Below are 21,924 nucleotides of genomic sequence, written 5' to 3'. Positions count from 1 at the left end.
TAATCGACCTAGAAATCTAAAAACCGAAAGGCCCGGGGGAGGGATTAAGGCTACCGCCAAATCTCTTCTTAATTTTGTTAATCAGACATTTGTCAGCTCAGGGCACTCGCTGCGAATGTTGAAAAATGAAAGCTTGTGACTAGGGGCAGGGACACATCTTATTACTTTCACTATCAGTGGGGAGCATTTCTCAAGTTGGCTTCTTAAAAGACATTTGCGCTTCTGTCTCGTGTATGAAGATAATTATTTCTGTCGTGATGAATAATTTAGCCCACCATTCCCGACTCCCACCCTGAGACCACTCATGAAATTCAGTAAAAGGAGATAGGCTCCCCTGTAACTTAACAGCTTCTCTATTTGATGGACCTGGAAGAAAATATAATGAATGCAAAAAGGGTCCCAAAGAATGGTCCCAAACAGTCCATGCCACAATGATTGGCTGGTGGTACTCACTTTTTATGATGTCGAATGATAGAGCATTAAGCATTAAGCAGCGCATGTGTGCTTAATAACGTCCCATGATAACGACAACGTTCGGTTTAATCCCATCCTGTGTCCAGGGCTAGGAACTAATAAAGAGAGTGGGGTTACAGACCTAAGTATTTAGTCTCCTGATGCAATTATTTACTGTTACCACAGACCTTTCTCATTTGGGCAATGATTCTTTGTAATAAAATTCAATGAAACAAGGACCATGGCTTGGTGCTGTCACATAGCTTTATTTCCATGATCCTATTGGGAGAAGTTTCCAACAGGATGCTGCATCACTCTTTTCCCCTAAAACACATATTGTGCATTTACTGAAAATGAGGAGCAATCAAGTCAATTTGTATTAGTGAAGACATTTGTGTCAGAGAGACAAACTGCTTCATAGTGTTTTCCATGGTCCGTAAACAGATTTCAAGAACTTTCTTGGACAGTACCTCTGGGTAGATTTGAACTAGCAACCTTTCCATTGGAGACCAAAATCAAATGATCTGTGCCACCAAACAAGGACATTCTTCAACAAACCCACGATAAAACCACCAGTAGTAGGAAATGAATGTTCACTCTGCTGTAGTCCCCCCATTCGTTCCCTGATGACCTACCTCTTTGGCAAAAGGATCCAGTTCAGTCAGAGTGCTTTTTATTTTTCCTATTTCTTAAATGTCCTTCGATCTGGAACAGCTCTTCAATTTGTTCTTGAGCTCATGCTGTTGATGTTTGTAAAGATTATAGGCTAGGTATTTTAGGGACAAGAGGACAATTTTCTTTCTTTTCTGATGTTCTGTCTGATTAGAGTCAAGTCTTTAACAGTAATATCCCAGAGGTGATATTGCCCCCTTTTGATTGCATCCTATCCAGTGCTGTATGATTTCTATTTGTCCCATTACAAATGTTGTTAATTCTGATCAATTGATTGAGGTGATTGTTCCCTAGTCTCTCTGTTCTAATGACATGTCCTTTCACAATTGTTTACTAGTTTGTGAGGGAAAATATCCTGGTCCTTAATAAACTTTCAATAGATTCATTTATTTATATCAATGTGAACTCATGGTTTCTTCTATTAAATTAACTAAGACTCTTTACACTTATTATTTATTTCTGTATTCATATTGTCCCAGATCAGGCCAAGTGGGACCTCCTTCAAGTTAATCTCTGTGTCCTTTTGACATGCCAACCCCTTTTGAATACTTTGTTTCGGGACAAGAAGATATTTTAGATGCATCTTGTACTTGCCCAGTTTCAAAACTTGAATCAGCCATAACTACATACCATGATCTACCCTAGACACCCCCAGAGCCAGTTTTACAAACAGAAGGGAATCCTGGGTGGTTAAGAATTAGGAAGGGTTTGTATCCTGTCATCATATTCATTCAATCTGTGTGCTGAGAGAATAATCTGAGAAGCGAGACTACATGAAAAGGAATGTAGCACCAGGATTGGAGGAAGGCTTGTCAACAGCCTGCCACATGCAGATGACACAGCCTTGTTTGCTGGAAGGGAAGATGACTTGAAGTGTTTTCTGATGAAGACCAAGCCCTGCGGATTTCACTTATGGACTTGTGTACGCAATCAGTGTTCATGAGAGCAACAGTCACGTAATCAAACAACATGCGCATCGGGCAAACCTTCTGCACAGACTTTTGAACTATTGGAGAGCAAGCATGTCACTTTGAAGACTTAGGTGCCTCCGACCCAAGTGATAGTCTTTTCAGCCACCTCACGTGCCTGTGAAAGTTGGCCAACGAACGAGGCCAGTTGCAGAAGAATTTATGCATTTGAATTTAGGGTGCTGATGTAGAATATTGAAAGCACCACGGACTTCCAAGTAACAAACAAATCTGTCCTGGAAGAAGTCATCCTTAGAAGCCAGCATGGCAAAACTTTGTCTGAAGTACTCTGGGCATGTTATCATGAGAGGCCACTCCCTGGAAAAGGCCATCATGCTTGTTAAAGCAGAAGGCCAGTGGGAAAATGGAAGGTCTTCCAGGAGATGGATTGATACAATGGCTGACAGCTCTGAGGGAGAAAGATTGGACTTTCTACTCCCATAGACAGTTCAGTTTCAGAAAGCCACAGGGAGTCGCTGTAAGTCATTGGCTCAAAGGCGGTGAATTTGGTTTGGTTTATAGTTTCCCTATCTGCTAAGGAGCCATGGTGGCCTAGTGGCTATGTGTTGGGCTACTAGCTACAAGGTTGGGAGTTCAAAACCACCTCAGGAGAAAGAGAAGGCTTTCTATTCTCATAAAGCTTTGGTTTTGTAAACCCACAGGAGTAGTTCTCCCCTCTCTAGTAGAGTCATTCATGAGCCAGTCAATGTTGACTGGATGGCAATGAGTGCCATCCCCGTCTGTTAGCTAGCCCTGATGGCATGATGGGTTATACGATGGACTACTAACCAAAAGGTCAGAAGTTCAAAACCACCTGCCACTTGGAGGAAGAAAAACGAGGCTTTCTACTCCTGTGAAAATTATAGTCTCAGAAACAAACAGCAATAGTTCTACTCTGCCTGACAGGGTCACTATGAGTCAGAATTGAGCGTTCACAATGAGTTTTTTGTTTTGTTTTCAGTCCCATCTACTGCTAAGTAAAAACTTAGCTCTGTGACAAATAAGCCCAAATGTATAATGGAACTCGTGCATTAGAGTGTTTATCACTCATAGAAATTCCCAAGTGAGTTTGAGTGTTCGTTTTAGGTAAGAGACTCTCCTCCACGTATGCTTCCAGAGATCCGGCTTCTTCAGTCCTGTGGCTTTATCATCAACAAATGCCTGTGCTTGTGCTAAACTGCAAATGGAAATGAGCAGAGGGGATCACACATTTGCAGGCTGTAGGGACCCATAAACAGAGCTTGTCACTTCCAATCACAGTCCACTGACTAGAGCTTAGCTGCGTGGCAGGGAAGTGAATAGGGTAGACCTAACCATGCAGAAAGGAGTCCCCTTTGGTCCAGCTTTGGTTTAGGTGATCAGATAGATGGGATCTTCCGAGTGCTACTTTACTCTGTCTGACCCATGAAAACCTTTGCCGTCTGTGTTGCTTGCAAGGTATTCAAAGAGAAGAAGAAATAAGAGCTACCGTATCTCTGGACTTCTCAAGATTCCACCAACACTTTACTTACCAGTTTATGTTCTGCTCCTAACCCCAAAGAGGCAAATGAAGAAAAGGCAGGTCAATGGTTGGTTTATATATAAATGCCCTGTATAATTGAGGTTCTGCTCTGGGGTGAACAATCCGTGCCCCATGCTGGTATGTTTCAGTTGCTGCTTCCTTTTGTTTGCCTGGCTAGATTATTCAGACCTAGATGAGAACCTCTGGCATTCTCTTGGGAGGTCATTCATTCCCGGGAATTTCTGTTATCTTTATTTTATAATATTAATGACAACTCTAACCACCAGCTGAGTAGTACTAGAAAGAATATTATATAACAAAACTAAAATTCACTGCTGGGAATTTTTTCTAAATACTGTTATGCATAACCATATTTTAATGGGATGATTCCTACCAACTGGTTCACAAAACTCTTGTCCAATTAAAAAAAAACAGAATTAAATAATATCAGGCAGTAGAGTGTGTAAAGCATAAATTACAGATGGCAGGCGGGCAAAGACGTGGTGTGGTGAATAAATTAAGGCCTTCAATTATGAGGCTGGTAGTCGAGGTATGCAGAAGGAAAGCCAAGATAGCCAGAGAGAAATTTTTTTCTGGTGACATTAGAGTTGGGGGGAATTTGCCAGGCAGTGAAACCCAAGGTCTGAGCATGGACTTAAGAAGGATTTTACTATAAAGAGAAATACAAGGTTTACTATTAAAATGTACAGCTTTTTTACTTGTTGTTTATTTTTTCACACAATTATAAAAACCTTTAAAAGGCAAGTGTGGGGCTGGCAAGTCTGTAAATTGAACAGATGTTGGAAAACACTACATGTTTTATGAGCGTAATGAAACATGTGGCTGTAGTTATTGTTAGATGTCATTCAGTCGGTGCCAGCTCATAGCAACCTACATACAACAGCACAGAACGCTGCTTGGTCAAGCACCCTCGTCACAGCTGGTACAAAGTTTGAGTCCAGTGTTGCAACCACTGTATCAATTCATCCTGTTCAGAGAGGACCACTTTGGCCCAAGAAAGTCTGAGTTTATTATAACGTCAGCCTCAAATTAAAATGAGGTCCTTTGTGAAGCCTAGAGAGAAGGGAAATATTCTATTCTTCTCCAGCACTACCTAGGTAGAGGTTGTTAGTACTGTTAATTTGTCCTAAGTTATCTCTCGCAAATGTTGGTCTTTCTCATCATCTGTTTAGATTTGACTCCTCAGCATCTCCTTCCTTAGTTACTCCCCTACTGACTGACGTACAAGCTAAATCAGCTGCCTATTTTCATCATTTCTCCCATTTTCTTTCTGTCTATCCTCAATGCTGCTGCTAGGGTTGAGGAGAGAGAGAGAGAGAGAGAGAGAGAGAGAGAGAGAGAGAGAGAGAGAGAGAGAGAGAGAGAGAGAGAGAGAGAGAATGAAAACCAAAACCAATCACGCTAGTTTACTCAAATTTTTCTAAACACAGAAACCTGATCCTATGGAATAAAGCTAGAACTCTCTAAAGGTCACACCGGAGAACCTGAAGCCCTATCTCCAAGACCACAGCTCCACACAGACCATTCTTCAACTTCATGACATACCTTACTTTGCTCCAATATGTCATACACATCCACAAATTCTTGAATTTGCGCAGGCTGTCCCAAGGCTAATATTAGCCCATACAGAACATTGAAAGGAAAAAAAATAAAGCCCCCTTTCTTCAGCAGGATCCCTTCCTGTGCCAAGGCACACTGCTTGCTGAAAAGCACTAGGATTAGATTCCAGCACCCACTAACCCCTCACCTGCACAATCATTGCCTAGTTCCGGCATTGCCTCTAACTGCTATGGGCTTTCATCTTTCTTCTTCTTTAGGAACTAGATTAAATGTCACTTAAAGTTTCTCCCAGATAAATCCAGTCACTCTCTCATGCATAATCCTATAGTGCTTTGTTCATACAGCTAGTCCTTGTCTCTACTTCTCAGTAGGCCATGAGCTCAAAGACAATGCATTGGATTTTTGGACTATTTTTTGGGCACCAAATCCTAACTCTACCACATGATCTGTAGTAGCTGCTCAGTAAATGCTTAAAAGAGAAAGCAGGTAAGATAAAGACATCTAAACTTCTAAACCTCCACTTGGCAGTGAGGGATTCCTACTGTGGTGGTTTACATATTGCTGTGGTACCAAAAGCGATGACAGTAGTATTTCAAATACCAGTTGGGTCGCCCAAGGTAGGCAGATTTCAGAGCTGCTTCACAGACTATGAAGAAGGGATAGGCAATCCACTTCTGTGGAATTAATCATTAAAACCTGTATGAATAGCAGCAACTCACTGTCTGACAATAGTGCCTGAAGATGAGACTCTCAGGTTGGAAGGCCCTCAAAGTAGAGTTGCCTTTCAGTGATCTGAATGGAGCAAAGGTTTTTAGTTCCTTCATTTGCTGATGCTGCTTCATGCAAAAGCAGAAGAAACAGCCTCAAAGTAGTCATCAAAATAGAGACTGCATGAAGAATGAATCTAGGAACATTGGGAATAGTCAAACATGAAAAGGAATGCATAAAGATTAGGACAGCCTAGGCATTTGGTGAGCCTAACTAGACTGGTACTGGCCATTGTGAATCAGACAACCATAAGACTGACTCTGCCATCAATGACAAATTGAAGAGGGATGGCTTCACATTCACCCTGAAAAGTTGCACTTCTATCTTGATAGGATGTTATGTATGTACCTCTAAGGAAGCCAGTTAATACAACTATTATTCCAGTTCAAGGACCAACCAAGAAAACCAATTAGGGAGATATTTTTAAATTCTACCAACTTCTTCAACCTGACACCGACCAAACATGCAATGAGATGCAGGGATCATTAAAAGAAGATGGAGCATGAAGAGCCATCACCGCATCAAAATGACGTCCAGCTCTTATAAGAGGGTGTCTAGGAGAAGAGCCAATGGTACAGGCAGAAAAATTCAACTCCATTTAAGGTGATGGTGAAAAACAAGGCTCTAGAAATTGATGACATAATGATTAAAATCTTCAACAAATTGCCGTTCCACTGGAAACATCCATGCATCAATGCCAAGAAATTTCTAAGACAGCTAGCTACCTGGTCAACCAACTGGAAGAGATCCATATTTGTTTCCATTCCGAAGAAAGGTGACTAACAGAATGCAGAACTCATTGAACAGTATCACTAATGTGACACAAAAATAAAATGCTGCTGATGATTCAACAAGGATTGCATCGGTGCACTGACAGGGGCTGCAAGGAGTGGAGACCAGATTCAGCAGAGGACTTAGAACAAGGGATATCACTGCTGATATCCAACGGATCTTGGCTGAAAGCAGAGAATACAGGAAAGGTGTTTACTTGTATTTTAGGACTTTGCAAAAGTATTTCACTGTGTGGTTGATGGCAAACTATGGCTATTGCGCTCATTCGCAACCTGTGTAAGTCAGCCATTTGAAGAGAAAAGGGGGATTCTTCCTGGCTAAAAAATGGAGAGGTGCGTGTCACTGTTGTATTCTTTCAACATACATATTCACTCTCTAGGCTCAGGATGTTATCTGAGAAGCTGGACTCTATGCAGCAGAACGTGGTTTCAAGATTGGAGGAAAGCTCTTCAATGACCTGCGACATAGCCTTGCTTGCAGAAAGCAAGGGGAACTTGATGCACTTGCTGATGAAGATCAATGCTTGTAGCCTTCACGATGGATTACAACTCCATGTCAAGAAAAACAAGTCATTACACCTGAACCAAGATACCACATCATGGCCAATGGAGATAAGCGTGAAGTTGTCAAGAGTTTCCTTTTACTTGGGTTTCACTATCAACCCTTATGGAAGAAGCTGTTGAAAATATAAACTATGCATTGCATTAGGTAATCTGCTGCACAAGACCTCTTAAAGGTCTTTAAAGTGTTAAAGGACAAAGATGCTGCTTTAAGGACTAAAGTGTGCCTGATCCAAGTCATTGTATCTTCAATCACTGCATGTGTGTATATAAGCTAGACAATGCATAAGGAAGACTGTAGGAAAAAATATATGAATTTGAATTATGGTGTTGGGAAAGAATATTGAAAGTACCATTGACTTCCACAAGAACAAACATGTTGTCTTGGAGAAGTACAAAGTACTCCTTAAAAATCAGAGTGGTAAGAATTTATCTCACATCCTTGGGATCAGGAGAGAGACCAATCTCTGGAAAAGGATATCAGGCTGGTAAAGTAGAAGGGCACTGAGAAAAAGAAATGCCCTCTGAGAAATGAGATGGATTATTGTACCTATATAGGGCTGCTATGAGTCAGAACCAAGGTCAAGGGTTCAAAAGCACCAGCCACTCCACCAGAGAAAGACAGGGCTTTCTACACCCATAAAGAGTTACCATCCTGGAAACACACTGGGGGAAGTTCTTCCCTGTACTACAGGGTTGCCATGAGTCGGTACCAACTTGGTGGCAGTTAACAAGAGTCAGAACCAACTGAAGAACACCTAACAGAAAATAAATCATGCAAAGAAAACCAAAATGGGGCACCTTTCCAACATTGTTGGAGAAATGAATGATTGGGGGAAATGAAATTAGATTGCTACTCTACCCCATATTCTGGAAAATATACAAAAATATTAAATATTTGAGTAAACATTGAATGATATTTTAAAATGATATCTAAAATAATTATTCATGTAATACTGGAGGAAATATTCATTCAATATATGATCCCAAAGCGAAAAATTATAAAGTAAAAGATTAGTAAGAGCTACACACATAAAATAAATAGCATATTACAAACATGAAAATATTTGCAATATATGAAGGGTTGCAAAAATGAATTCCATTTTTACACCGACTTCATGAAGTTGTGTCTGTACTAGACAATTTATCATTTTATTAAGATATACCTTATAGATCAGGTTGAAAATAGATGGGACATCTCTAGAGAAAAGATGTTCATCTATTTGGACTCTCAGTTTTATTGGTGTTTGCTTCACATATTAAATATTTGTTATTAGGTAAATATAAAACTGAAATGTTTACGTATTTTTGAATCATTATGATCTTTCAGCTTAGTGTCAATTAGGCCTAGCCATGATTCTCTGTGGTAGTAGGCGCTTCCCCTTCTTGAGGATATGACTTATGTGCTATCTGGGAAAGAAATACTGCAGAAAATGGAATCTCCCTCTGTCTTTCTCTGTCACTGCATTTCCGGTTGGGCTGAATCCTGAGTCTGATCCCTTGCAACATGGGCCAGTGGCTCTCCATATTGTCTGCTGGTCCTGGAGCTGACCACAGCCTGCCTTAAAATATTCTGTGCCTGTGTCCACCAGCCTCTGATCTTACATCCTCAGAAAGTCACTTGAGTCAGGAAAGTCTCCAGTGCAATCTCTGACAACCAAATTAGACTTGACCACCTTCTACGACCGTGTAAGCCATTTTTTCTTGAAGCAAATTTCGTTCTATGTACATATGTAAGTGTCGCTGGCTTTGCTTCTGTAGAAAACTCAGCTAACACAATAGCACTTTTATCATTATAAAAGGTCTTTTGTTGCTTTGGTAGTGTACTTTGTCTTTATGTCTTTGTGCCCTGATATTAATGTAGCAATTATAGATTTCTTTTTTTTTAAATTATAGATTTCTTAAGATTAATATTCACATGAGACACTTGTTACCATACCTTTTGTAACCTTAGGAAGGGAAAGCGTATTTTAGGTTTTGCTATTCCATCTAGTCTGAAGCCCATACATTTGATTGGGAGTGTGTAGACCATTTACAGGGACCCCTGGTGGCAGAGTAGTTGCGTGTTGGGCTTTGGTCAGTAAGGTCAGCAGTTCCAGACCACTAGCTGCTCTTCAGGGAAAAATATAGGACTTTCTTTTCCTATAAAGTGTTCCAGTCTTGAAAACTCACAAGGGAAGTTTTACCTTGTCCTGTAGGGTCGCTATGAATCCCTATTATCTGGATGGTAGTGAGGTTCCTACCTACCTTTAGAATGAGTGGGGTTTTTTGGTTTTATTTAAATACTTGATTTTATCACTGAGAGGCTGAACAAGGCCTTTTGTCCTGCCTGTTAAGGGAATGAACAAAGGCCCCCATGAGAACAATTAATGAACAAAGGACTGTGAGAAGTGGCTGATAAATACCTTAAACTTGAAGCCAGGACCTGGTGAAAATCCTGATACAAGGCTTATATGAAGATAATGCAGAAACATTCTGAGACATGCTGGCCCGAGCCACTGCCCAGATAAAAAGGAAGGAAATGATGGTGAAGCCGTTCCTAATAAATATAATCTTTTACTTTTTTAAAAAAGAAATGATGTATGAGACCCAAGGACAAATGGAACAATTAAGTACAAAGTGACTTGACGAGCTGCAGTGTGGCAATCTCCCCCTTGAAAGTGCCATTTAAAGACTAGAAGTATTTCTCTAGACAATGTCCCTTCTCAACTCTCAGAGGACACCTGCTCTGCTCCTGGAGAAAAGTGTGGCTTACCTGTGCTTAAGGTGTCCTTCTCAACTTTGCAGAGGGACCTGCTTCATTTCTATTTAAGTGACTGTGCTTTATTAAAACTGTGGCTTAACTTTCTACTGTGCATGTGTGCGTGTGTGTGTGTGTGTGAGAGAGAGAGAGAGAGAGAGAGACAGAGCGACAAAGAGAAATGGGTTCTTAGCACTGGACCCTAAAAAAAGTACACTGTTTGAAGTTTGCTAGTTTTCTCATGTACAGCCCAGGTACAGAACTTCATGATCAAAGATTAAAAAAAAACAACACTATGCAATTAACTTACTTTTGTTTTCGTAGGGTGGTTGTTTGAAAGATTACTGAGGAAATGGGGGGGGAGGGTATATCTGACTTCCTGTGGCTACACAAAGGAGGCGACTCCAACTCTACGCCAACCCAAGACCAATTGCCTCTGCCGCCCTTCCCTTTTTACCCTATTCTGACACCATCGATTCCTCCCATGGATTCAGCTTCTTTGATGGTTCTAAAATTCATTATCATGACCACACATAAAGTACAGACAATACACACAACACACAAAGTCCACCACGTCAAGAGGCAGCATATGAGCACGAACCAATGGTGTTGAAGAAAGATGTCCAAGGTGCATTGAATGCATTAGCCAAAAAACCAGGCTCCAGGACTTGACGAAATATTCATTGAGATGTTTCAGAAAGCTGAAGAAGCACTGGAAGCACTCACCCTATCAGGAAATTTGGAAGACAGCTACTTGACCAATGGACTGGAAGAGATCCATATTCGTGTTCATTCCCAAAAAAGGTGACCCAACAGAATACTCAAGCTATAGAACAATAGCATTGAGATCACACACAAGTAAAATTTTGCTGAAGATCATCCAACAACAGTTGCAGCAGTACATTCAAAGGGAGCTGCCAGAAGTTCAAGCTGGATTCAGAAGAGGACATGGAGCAAGGGAAATCACAGCTGATGTCAGTTGTGTCTTGGCTCAAAGCAGAGCATACCAGAAAGATGCTTACTTGTGTTTCATTGACGATGCCAAGGCCTTTGACTATGTGGAACACACTACATTTTGTTTATCCTTGAGAGTAATGGGAAGCCCAGAACATTTCATTGTACTCCTGAAGAATTTGTGCATGTATCAAGAGACAATTGTGGGACCAGAACAGAACACTTATGGGAGAAGAACAAGGGAATGCTGCGGGGTTTAAAATCAGGAAAGGTGTGTCAGGGTTGTATCCTCGCCCCATACTTGCTCAATCTATATGCTGAACAAATAGAGAAAGTAGATTGTATGAAGAAGAATTCAGCATAAGGATGAGAGGAAAGCTAATTAACAACCTGTGGTATATAGATGGCATGACCTTGTTTATTGAAAGGGAAGAGGAACTGAAGCATTTGCTGATGAAGATCGAGGATTGTAGCCTTCAATGGGGCTTACAACTCAATGTTTGAAAGACAAATATCCTCACAACTGAACCAATAAGTGACATCATGATAAATATTGAAATGACTGAAGTTCTGAAGGATTTTTTTCTTACTTGGATCCATAATCAATGCTCATGGAAGCAGCGGTCACGAGATCAAAAAACACATTGCATTAGGTAAATGTGCTGCTCAAGACTTCTTTAGAGAGTATTGAAAAGTAAGGATATTACTTTAAGGACATAAGCCATGGTATCTTCCATTTCCTCCTACACATGTGAAAGTTGAACGTGCATTCAAAGGAATACTGAAAAAGGAAGACCAAAGAAGGATTGATGCATTTGAATTACAGATGCATTTGAGTTACATTTGAATTGATGCATTTGAATTACAGCAAAGAATATTGGCAGTATGATGGAATGCCCAAAGGACAAACTGATTTGTCTTGGAAGAGGTAGGACCAGAGTGATCCTTTGAGCCAAGGATGGCAATAATTCACCTTCTCTACTTTGGACATATTGTCAGGATAAACCAGCCCCTGGAGAAGGACGTTATGCTTAATAAAGTTGTGGTGGGGAGGTGGGCAGAGAAAACAAGGAAGACACTTAACAAGATGGATTGGCACCGTCGCTGTAACAATGGGCTTGCGCATAATTGTAAGGATGGTACAGAATCAGGCAGTGTTTCCCTCTGTTGTGTATAGGGTCACGGTGGGTCAGCAAAGGTATGGCATGGAACAAAAATAACGACAACAAACCATGTGTTAGGCAGATAGGCAGGGATGGGATGTCCATTAACGCATGCCCAATATAGCCAAGCACGAGAGAACAAAGGCCTAGGTTTTCCCACCGGTGGGCATGGATGGGCGTTAAACCTGGATAGCCCACCTGGGCCAGGTGATTGCAGTTCAGCCAATGGGATCAACCTGGGGTCGTTCACCATGCCTCCCCCGGGAATACTTGAAAAGGCAGGAGCCAGGGGGAGAGAGAGAGAGAAACGAAAGGAACTCGGGGAGTGTCAGGAAGACCTGAGGTTAAACATTTTACTGAGCCTCTCAGATGTCGTTGGAATAACTTCTATTTTTCCTCATAGCTTCCTAGTGATACCTGAATGTCCAGCTCCTCTCATAGGCCGAGACCTGATGTCCAAACTGCACACCTGCATAATCACTGGACCTCATCCTCATCCCTCTACAGCTTTCCAGTTGCTCCTCACAGTGGAGGAGCCTCAGATTCCCCCCCACGGGAACCATGGGAACAAGCCATAACTCCTGAGGTTTGGGACACAAAAGTCCCCGGCAGAGCTAAGTATGCTACCCCTGTAAAGATTTTCCTCAAAGATCCTACCCAGTTTCCCCATCAGCAACAGTATCTCTTGAAACCTGAAGCCATCAAAGGGTTACAAACCCTTATTAGAAAGTTTCTCCAACATGGATTTTTGGGCCCTGTTAACTCCCCCTGTAACACCCCAATACCAGTTAAGAAGAAAGATGGGTCTTATCGGCTTGTCTAAGACCTTAGAATAATAAATAAAGCAGTGATCCCACTGTACCCAGTAGTGCCAAACCCCTGTACCCTCCTAGGGAAAATCCCTAGCTCCACCCAGTGGTAAGTGTCCTAGACTTGAAGGATGCCTCCTTCTGTATCCCGTTGGATAAACAGTGCCAGTTTCTTTTTGCCTTTGAGTGGAAGTTAGAAAAAGGGCAGTCACGGCAACTCAGTTGGACCGTCTTACCAATGGGGTTCAGAGATAGTCCCCATTTATTTGGGCAAGCCCTAAACCAGGACCTTACTGGCCTTACTCTGGAGGGGGTCACGGTCCTACAGTATGTAGGCGACCTCCTCTCTGCTCGGCCACTCAGGAACAGCCCATTGCCCATACAGTGCAAGCTCTAAACATCTTGGCAGACAGAGGTTACAAAGTCTCCAGGGCCAAGGCCCAGCTAGTGCAACAGGAGGTAACCTACCTGGGACTGGTTTTATCAAAAGGAAAGAAAGGGCTCTCCTCAGAACGAGTAAGGGAAATAGTGGAGCTACCTGAGCTGGAAACGTGGAAGCAACTGCAGGCATTTCTGTGCCTCACAGAGTTTTGTAGAATCTGGACTCCTAACTATGGACTCTAGCCAAGCCCCTTTATGAGAGCCTAAAAGGGAGGAGTGATCTCGAGCCCCTACTGGGGGGCACAGAGCAGAGGGAAGCAGTAAACCAGCTTAAGACTCTCCTGCTCCAAGCTCCAGCGCTGGTTCTCCCAGACCCTGCAAAGAAGTTTTTCCCGTATGCTCATGAGAGAAAGGGGGTGGCTCTGGGCGTGCTGGTACAGAAGCTAGGACCTCAGCCTCAGCCAGTGGCCTACCTATCAAAGAGGTTAGATCCTACCTCAGCAGGCTGGCCACCATGCCTGCGAGCAATCGCTGCTGTGGCCCTCTTGGTCCAAGAGGCAGTACAGATCACTATGGGAGGAAATATAGAGGTCCTAAATAATCACAGGATCTCCAAAGTGCTATAAGCGAAAGGCTAGAACTGGCTTTCTGATAGCCGCCTATTGAAGTACCAGGTTCTTCTTATAGAAAACCCTGATATCACTATCCAGACTTGTAGCACACTTAATCCATCCACATTGCTCCCTGATCCAGGGGAAGACACTACACCCCTTCATTCCTGCTTTGAGCTGCTGTCTACTAATAACCTGCCATGACCAGACCTCAAAGACCAACCACTGGCTTTTGCAGACTGTGTGTGGTTCAGCTTGTGATTGAGGGAGTACGCAAGGCGGCCTATGCCATTGTCTCCCTCGACCAAGTCATTGAAGCCAATCCCCTGCCCCCGGGAACTTCAGCCCAACTGGCTGAGCTCACAGCCCTAACCCGGGGCCTTGAGTTAGCAGAGGGAAGAAACTAACTTTGTTTACTGACTCCAAATAGGGGTTTCTGGTTCTCCATGCCCACTCTGCCATCTGGCAGGAAAGAGGATATCTAACCACTCAGGGAAGCCCCATCAAGTATGGGAGCCAGATCAAGGCACTCTTGGAAGCTGTCCAAAAACCAGCTGAAGTGGCGGTAGTGCACTGCTGTGGGCACCAGAAGGGGGACTTGGAAGTCACTGTGGGCAACCGAGCCGCTGATAAGGCCGCCAGGCAGGCAGCCTTGGGCACCAGCCCCTCAGCTTCCATAAATGCCCTAATCCCCCAAAACCAACTTCCTCTTCCAGACTATACGCCAAAAGAAGTGGAACAAGCGAAGACACAAGACTTCTGCCTTTGACCTGATGGATGGTGGAAGAAAGATAACAAGCTCCTCCTACCACAGAGGTTCCAGTGGAAAGTCGTGAAAGCCTTCCAGGACGCCACTCATCTTAGCCATAAACCCTCCTTGACCCTGCTCACTCAGCAGTTCTGTGGGGCCAACTTAACCTCAACCATCAGGTCAGTAACTTTCCACTGTCTCACCTGTCAGACCAACAGCCCCTGAGGGGCACTCAGAAATCACTTTGCTCAGCCTGTTTAGCGCAAGGGATCCTACCCCAGAGAAGACTGGCAAATAGATTTTACTCAGGTTTCTGTTGTCCAGGGATTTAAATATCTTCTGGTGTTTATAGACACTTACAGGTGGATTGAAGCATATCCCACCCGCACTGAAAAGGCTCACAAAGTGGCTAAGAAACTACTTTAGGAAATAATTTCTCGATTTGGGCTTCCCAAATCACTGCAGGGTGATAATGGGCCAGCTTTTATCTCTCAAATCACTCAAACAGTCTCCCAACACTTGGGGATAACTTATCATCTCCACTGTGTCAGGAGACCCCAGTCTTCAGGGCAGGTGGAGAGAGTTAATCAACACCTGAAGTTAACCCTCAGAAAGCTAATGAAAGAAACTCAGATGAGCTGGAAAGACGCACTACCCAAAGCTCTGCTGCATCTTAGGATTGCCCCATGGCAACCCACGTGTTTGAGCCCCTATGAAGTTTTATACGGGCGGCCGTTTCTTGTAACAGAGCCAGCTATAGACTCTGACGTAGCCTTAATACAGCAATATGCCATCCATCAGTTTGGGCTCACTCAGGCCCAAGGGGAGGAAAAGTTACCACCCTTGTGCCATCTGGGAGATCTAGTTCTTTTAAAAACTTGGAAGGATGGGTCCCCTAATTCCCAGCTCCAGCCAGTCTGGAAGGGACCTTTGCCAGTAATTCGCTCTCTACCCACTGCTGTCAAAGTCCCAGGGCAGAGAGCTTGGATCCACCATACCCGGGTGAAACCCTGGAAACCATCGCCATCTGACCCCTCTGAGGAAGAGGCTGCAGACGAATACTGCTGTGAGCCACTGGACGGTCTTAGGATGGTATTTCACCACGACCACCCCAGGACAGATGAGGGCTGCACAGATGAGTCTACCTCAAACTCCTCACTGCCTTTAGGCCGGTGAGTTCCTTTCCTCCGTTCCTGTGTTTACAATGACCAAAGTCTGTGACACTAACCTAACTTCAAGGGCACTGCCACCTTACAATCTTACCCATGTCTCACTTAAGCTGTTTACCTGTTGTTTGTTTTCCAGTTCTCAGGTTACCAAGGCCTCTAAACTAAGTGTGTCAGCTCCAGGACCATTGCCTCCTAAACCCACCTCGACCTTATCCATCCTGGGTTCTAAATGGACAATCCCTCTTAACAGTAGGAAAGGTATGGACCCAAAACCCCCCTTTGCCCCCTTTGCCAGTAGGAAGTAGATAGAGATGTCGTCATCCAGTACCCCAAAGATTTGGGTCCATATCTCTTCAGGGGGAAATGTTAGGCAGATAGGCAGGGATGGGATGTCCCTTGACACATGCCCAAGATAGCCAAGCACGAGAGAACAAAGGCCTAGGTTTTCCCAGCGGTGGGCATGGATGGGCGTTAAACCTGGATAGCCCACCTGGGCCAGGTGATTGCAGTTCAGCCAATGGGATCGACCTGGGGTCGTTCACCACGCCTCCCCCGGGAATCCTTGAAAAGGCAGGAGCCAGGGGGAGAGAGAGAGAAACAAAGGAAAGGTACTGGGGAGAGAACTTGAGATGGGGCTTTTTCAGAGGAAAACTTGGGAGAGAGATCTTTGTGTGACTCCAAGCAGTCTCTGCCAGGCTGCACGGTCGAAAGGAATCATATGGGTACAGCGTAAAACCTGAAGCTTCTTGTAATTCTCATTAAATTCACTTGGATCACGAGCCAGGCTTCGGCATGAATTCTTTCTCGTCAGGAGGGAAGGTCCGAGGTTTAACTCTAGTCGGGAGAGAGAGATCTTACGAATGTACTTACTTATCAGACTCTCAAGTAAAGTGATTTCATATGACTCAACATCAGTTTCACAAACCCAAACCAGTGTCATTGTTGATTTCAATTTATATTGACCCTGTATCAGATTTCTGACTATGGTAGCTGACAGTCTCATCTGTCTCTCCTGGAGCAGCTGGTGGGTTTGAACCACCAAACATTTGGTTAACAACTCAATGCCTAACCCACAGTGCCCCTAGGGTTTCTTATAATCTTGAAGGGCTCCTAAAATTTCAACATGAAATTAACTTATTGTTTCACTAATTCTGCTAGATAGTGGTGAATAAACCATTTGTTCTATAAATATGTGAAGTTAAAATATAACCGCTTCCCAGCCTTTGGGCTAAGATCAAGCGTAGTAGCTGTTCCTATCAGTTTAAAATACAATGGCACATCCCAAAATGGCTTCAACAAAGAGGGAATAAGTGTTCAGTTGCTTTGGGAATGCCCATACAGCCAGCAGAGTGGGAGGTCTTCCTCTAGCTTTTTATTTTGCCTCTTTCACTTAGAGTATTGGTTTCTTAGCTGCTTATGCGAGTCTGCCTGGGATATGAATTTGTCTTCTGGACAGAATTTTGAGGCAAGGGAAACTTAAGTGTCTTCCCATGGTTTTCAGAGGGAAGAGACCATTTTATCCCAAGACCATCAATTGCTCATATATAAATTCATGTTAAAGATGAAGAAAATTAAAAACAAGTTCATGAGAGCCAAAATAAGGCCTTTCGTATCTTACACCCCCAATTTGAGAAGATCTTAAAACAGATTTGATGCACGAAACACACTAATGAAAGAAAACCTGATGAGCTAGAACCGCAAGAACATCATTCTCAGAAGAGACTGAAACGTGCTCTTAATCACAGAGTAGCTAAAGTGAATGTAAGAAATGATAGAGCCAAAGGACTAAATGGAAAATTTCAAAGGTCACCTCGAGAAGACAATAAAATAGTATAATGAACTGTGCAGAGACCTAAAGTTAGAAACCAAAAAGGAAGAACATGCTCAACATATCTTAAGCTGAAAGAACTAAAGAAAAAATTCAAGCCTGGAGTGTCAATATAAAGAGATTCTATGGGCAAAAGACTGGGTGATTCAGTAAGTATTTAAAGAAGATGGAAAGAATACACAGTTATCGTCCAAAAAAAACCATTTTTCAACATTCTAACATTTAAAGAGGTAGCATATGAACAAGTATCAATAATACTGAAGGAAGAAATCCAAGCTCTACTGGAAGAATTAAATAAGGCTCCAGGAATTGATGGGATTCAATTGAAATGCTTCAACAAGCTGACTAAGCACTGGAAATACTCCCACGTCTATGGTAAGAAGTGTGGAAGGCAGTTACTGTGGCAACTGGCTGGAAGAGTTCCATATTTGTATTCATTTCAGAGAAAAGTGACTGAACAGAATGAACAAATTATAGAATATCAATGACACCAAATTCAAGTAAAATGCTGTGAAATATCCTCCAACAATGGTTGCAACAGTACATCGACAGGAAGCCACCAACATTTCAGGCTGGATACATAAGAGGATGTGGAAAAAGGTATATCATTGTGGAAGTCAGATGGATCTTGGCTGAAAGTAGAGAACACCAGAAAAATAGTTATTTTTGCATCACTGACTATGCAAAGGCATTGTACTATGTATCCTAACGGGCTCTGGATAGCTTTGAGAAGAGCGGAAATTCATACAGGCCCTATACATGGATCGATAGACAGATGTGCAAAAACAACAAGGGAATACTGCTTGGTTTAAAACCAAGGAAAGATGTGCATCAGGCTTGGATCCTCTCACCATACTTATTTGATCTTTATGCTGCACAAATAATCAAAGAATCTGGATAATATGAAGAAGAATACATCTGGATATATGCAGATGACACAACCTTGCTTGCTGAAAGTGAGGAAGACTTGAAGCACTCATGGATGAAAATCAAGGATAGCAGCCTTCAGTAGAGATTATAACTCAGTATCAAGAAAACCCAAATCCTCACAACTGTTACCTAGTAATGTCTTGATAAAAAGAGAAAAAAATGGCATTGTCAAAGATTTCATCTTGCTTGGACCCACAATCAATCCTCCTGGAAGCAGCAGCAGCTAAGAGATCAAACGAGGCATTTCCCTGGGTAAATCTGTTAAACAAGACCTCTTTAAAGCACTGAAAACACAAGATGTTGCTTTGAGTACTAAGATGTACCTGGCCTAAGCCATGGTGATTTCAATGAGCTCATATGCATGTGAAAGTTGGGCATTGAATAAGCAAGACCAAGAAAAAAATCCATGCATATGAGTTTTGGTGTTGGCGAAGAATATTGTAAGTACCAAGTGCCAAAAGAACAAACCGATCTTTAGGAAGTACAGCCAGAATGCTCCTGAGAGACAAGGATGGGAAGGTTTCCTCTCTCATACTTTGGACATGATATCAAGAGAGACCAGTCCCTGGAGACAAGCACCATGCTTAGCAGCAAAAAAGAGGAGCACCTAACAGGAGATGAATTGACACAGGGGCTGCAACAATCGGCTTAGACATAAGAACAATTGTGGAGATCGGTCAGGACTGAGATGTGTAGGGTTGCTATGAATGGGAACCAACTCTATGGCCCCTAACAACAACAACAACATATCCCCGTTTGTGTTAACCATATTCATTTATGATTACTTATAAACTTACAGAAAATATAATGAAATACGAATGTCCATGTAATATAAAAATGGGTAGCAAACCAGGAGCAAAGGGCACTGACCCAATTTGATAAAGGGCATTAAAAAGAAAAACAACCCTACAATTATCCAGTACTTAGGCGAAAGACTAAGCACTTTCCCTTAATACAAGGAACAAGGTAAAGGTGTCATCTCTTACCATTTCTATTCAACATTGTGCTGTAGGTCTTACCGAGTAAAGTAAAAAAAGAACTAAAGAAGTGGAGTTTGGAAAGTTACAAGAAAATTTTCCTCTATTTTCAGATGATAGGACGGTATATAGAGATACTCCTAACAAATCTACAAAAACAGCCACTAGCGATAATAAGCACATTTAGAGAGCTCAGTACAAGCAGAAAGCAGCTGTATTTCGTACACTAGCAGTGAACATTTAGAAGGAACTTTAAAATAATACCATTTTACTAGCACCAGAAAAGAGAAGTCATAAAATATGTTCAAAATCCATAAAGAAAAGCAAAACAAATTATGGCTATGGAAGAAATAAGTGCTACCTCATCTTCATAGATTTGAAGAGTCAATATTGTTAAGATACCCATTATATTGAAACTGATCTCTACATTAAAAACCATCCTAAGGTTTTTGTAAGTTTTTCTACAAAAACTTTCAAGCTGACTCTAAAATTTATATTACAACGCAAAGTAGTTAGTAGACCCAAAATTCTTTGTTCAAAGGACAATAAAGTTTGAGAATATGCACTACCTGATTTCAAGAATTACCATAAAGCTAAAACGACCCTATCAAATGCCTCCTGGCTATATGCCTTGTGAATCCTAGTGAGGATTCTTGCAAAAATTTGAATTCTAGTTCAGAGAGTCGCTATATAAATGAGGCGTGACAGCTATGAGAAGTCCAATAAAGAAGTAGGTTAATTAGTGAAAGAAAGTGAAAGAAAAATTTTATATTTGTGCCTAACAACATGAACATTCATTATAAATAGGCGATTTCCCAACGGTTTTAAATACCCACCTAGTCCCAATCATAAGGTATAGCAGAAAGGAGCTGAGTCAAACCTGGTTCAGCACTTCCTGTCAACACTGAAACAGTACAACCAGGGATGAAATAGGCATTCCTAGAAACCATTCAGATTAGGCCAGACAACCTACGTTCTATTACCTGGATCTAATCTTGGATCAAAGCATCTGTGTGTCTTTCCAGCAGTAGGATGAGTAATTTTCTAAGAAGGAAGGAAATGGAAAACTCACTGAAAAGGCCACAAAGTACATAGTCTCAATTTTTCTAAAGATTATGTGTGAGGAGAATATCAAATAACTTTGTAAGCTGTACATTTAAGAGGTTGTGCATTCTTTAGGCTCAAGAAATTTGCAGCAAATCAAATACTGCAATAAAATTTAAAACCAATATGCAAGCTTTCTAGGAACCCTGGTGGCACAATGGTTGTGCCTTGGGCTGAGATCCAGAAAGTCAGCAGTTCGAAACCACAAGCAGCTCCACAGGAGACTTTCTAGTCCTGCAAACAGTTATAGATCTCAGAAACTCACCGGGGCAATTTGACCCTGGCCCTTGGGGTTACTCTGAGTGGCCATCAACTCACTGGCAGTGAGTTTCGTGTTTGGGTTTATGCAAACTTCTACCCTGGAGAAGGCATTGTGGGAACGGGGGATTGTGGAGGGGAAATTCCAAAGCAACCTATCTCTCCACACCAACCACGTGAATATCTGAACTTTTGCCAAGCATAAAACAAGAGTCAGGTGGGTTTGTGTACACCTCTGTAGAAGTGCTGTTTTCTCTAGTCTTCACCATAAACAAAGAAAGGTAAAATATGCTTTATTGTCCTGCATCGCTCTTAGTTCAGGACTGCTCTAGAATCGAAGCTGCAATTAGGCTCAGTAGTTAAAATGGTAAGAAGCCTCGATGGTACGTACAGTCGCTGAGTGCTTAGAGCCCTGGTTAAACCCAGCAGATGTTTGGGGAGAGAAAGAAGGGACAGTCTGCTTACATAATGATCACAGTCTTAGAAGCCATAGGGAGCAATCTAGCATATCCTGTAGGGTCCTTATGAGTCAAATTCGCCCCACATCATATCACAGCAAGGGTCAAAACTTTAAACAACACCAGCAGCAGCGGATAGAAAACCAGGGAATGGGATACTGGCCACACACTGGTTTCCGCCTAAAAGCAAGCTGGCAGTGCCTTCAATTAAAATGACCTCAGTTTACTCTAAGATTCAGCCTGTGAAAACCTCCCCCACAGCCTCAGCCATGAATGGTTTTCTTGTGCAGTTTTCTGCCGCTTTGAAAACCTCAGCCATAAGGCCCTACATTTTTTTGCACAAAGCAAGAACTTAGAAGGGAGAACGAGCCAATGGCCCCTGAGTCTGTTTTTTGTTTCTCTCCACCAAAGCCTTCAGGAAAACAAGCTGCCAGCAAACTTTTATGCCCTAGTCAAATTCCAGTGCCCCAGAACCCTAATTAACCATGAGCCCTGG

General features: G+C 42.4%; 1 long non-coding RNA gene across 1 annotated transcript in view; it reads right to left on the bottom strand.

Moving 5' to 3' along the window:
- Positions 1-352: 352 nt before the first annotated feature.
- The window catches only part of LOC142451308 (uncharacterized), a 166,883-nt gene continuing 145,311 nt past the window's right edge, over positions 353-21,924 (bottom strand). Inside the window, exon 4 of the long non-coding RNA XR_012784984.1 lies at positions 353-569. This is a non-coding gene — a long non-coding RNA (uncharacterized LOC142451308). The remainder of the gene's footprint in view (positions 570-21,924) is intronic.

This window comes from Tenrec ecaudatus, chromosome 6 (assembly GCF_050624435.1).
Source record: "Tenrec ecaudatus isolate mTenEca1 chromosome 6, mTenEca1.hap1, whole genome shotgun sequence".
Taxonomy (NCBI): domain Eukaryota; kingdom Metazoa; phylum Chordata; class Mammalia; order Afrosoricida; family Tenrecidae; genus Tenrec; species Tenrec ecaudatus.
The sequence above is the reverse complement of the archived record's forward strand: the minus strand, read 5'-3'. Positions and strand labels throughout refer to the sequence as shown.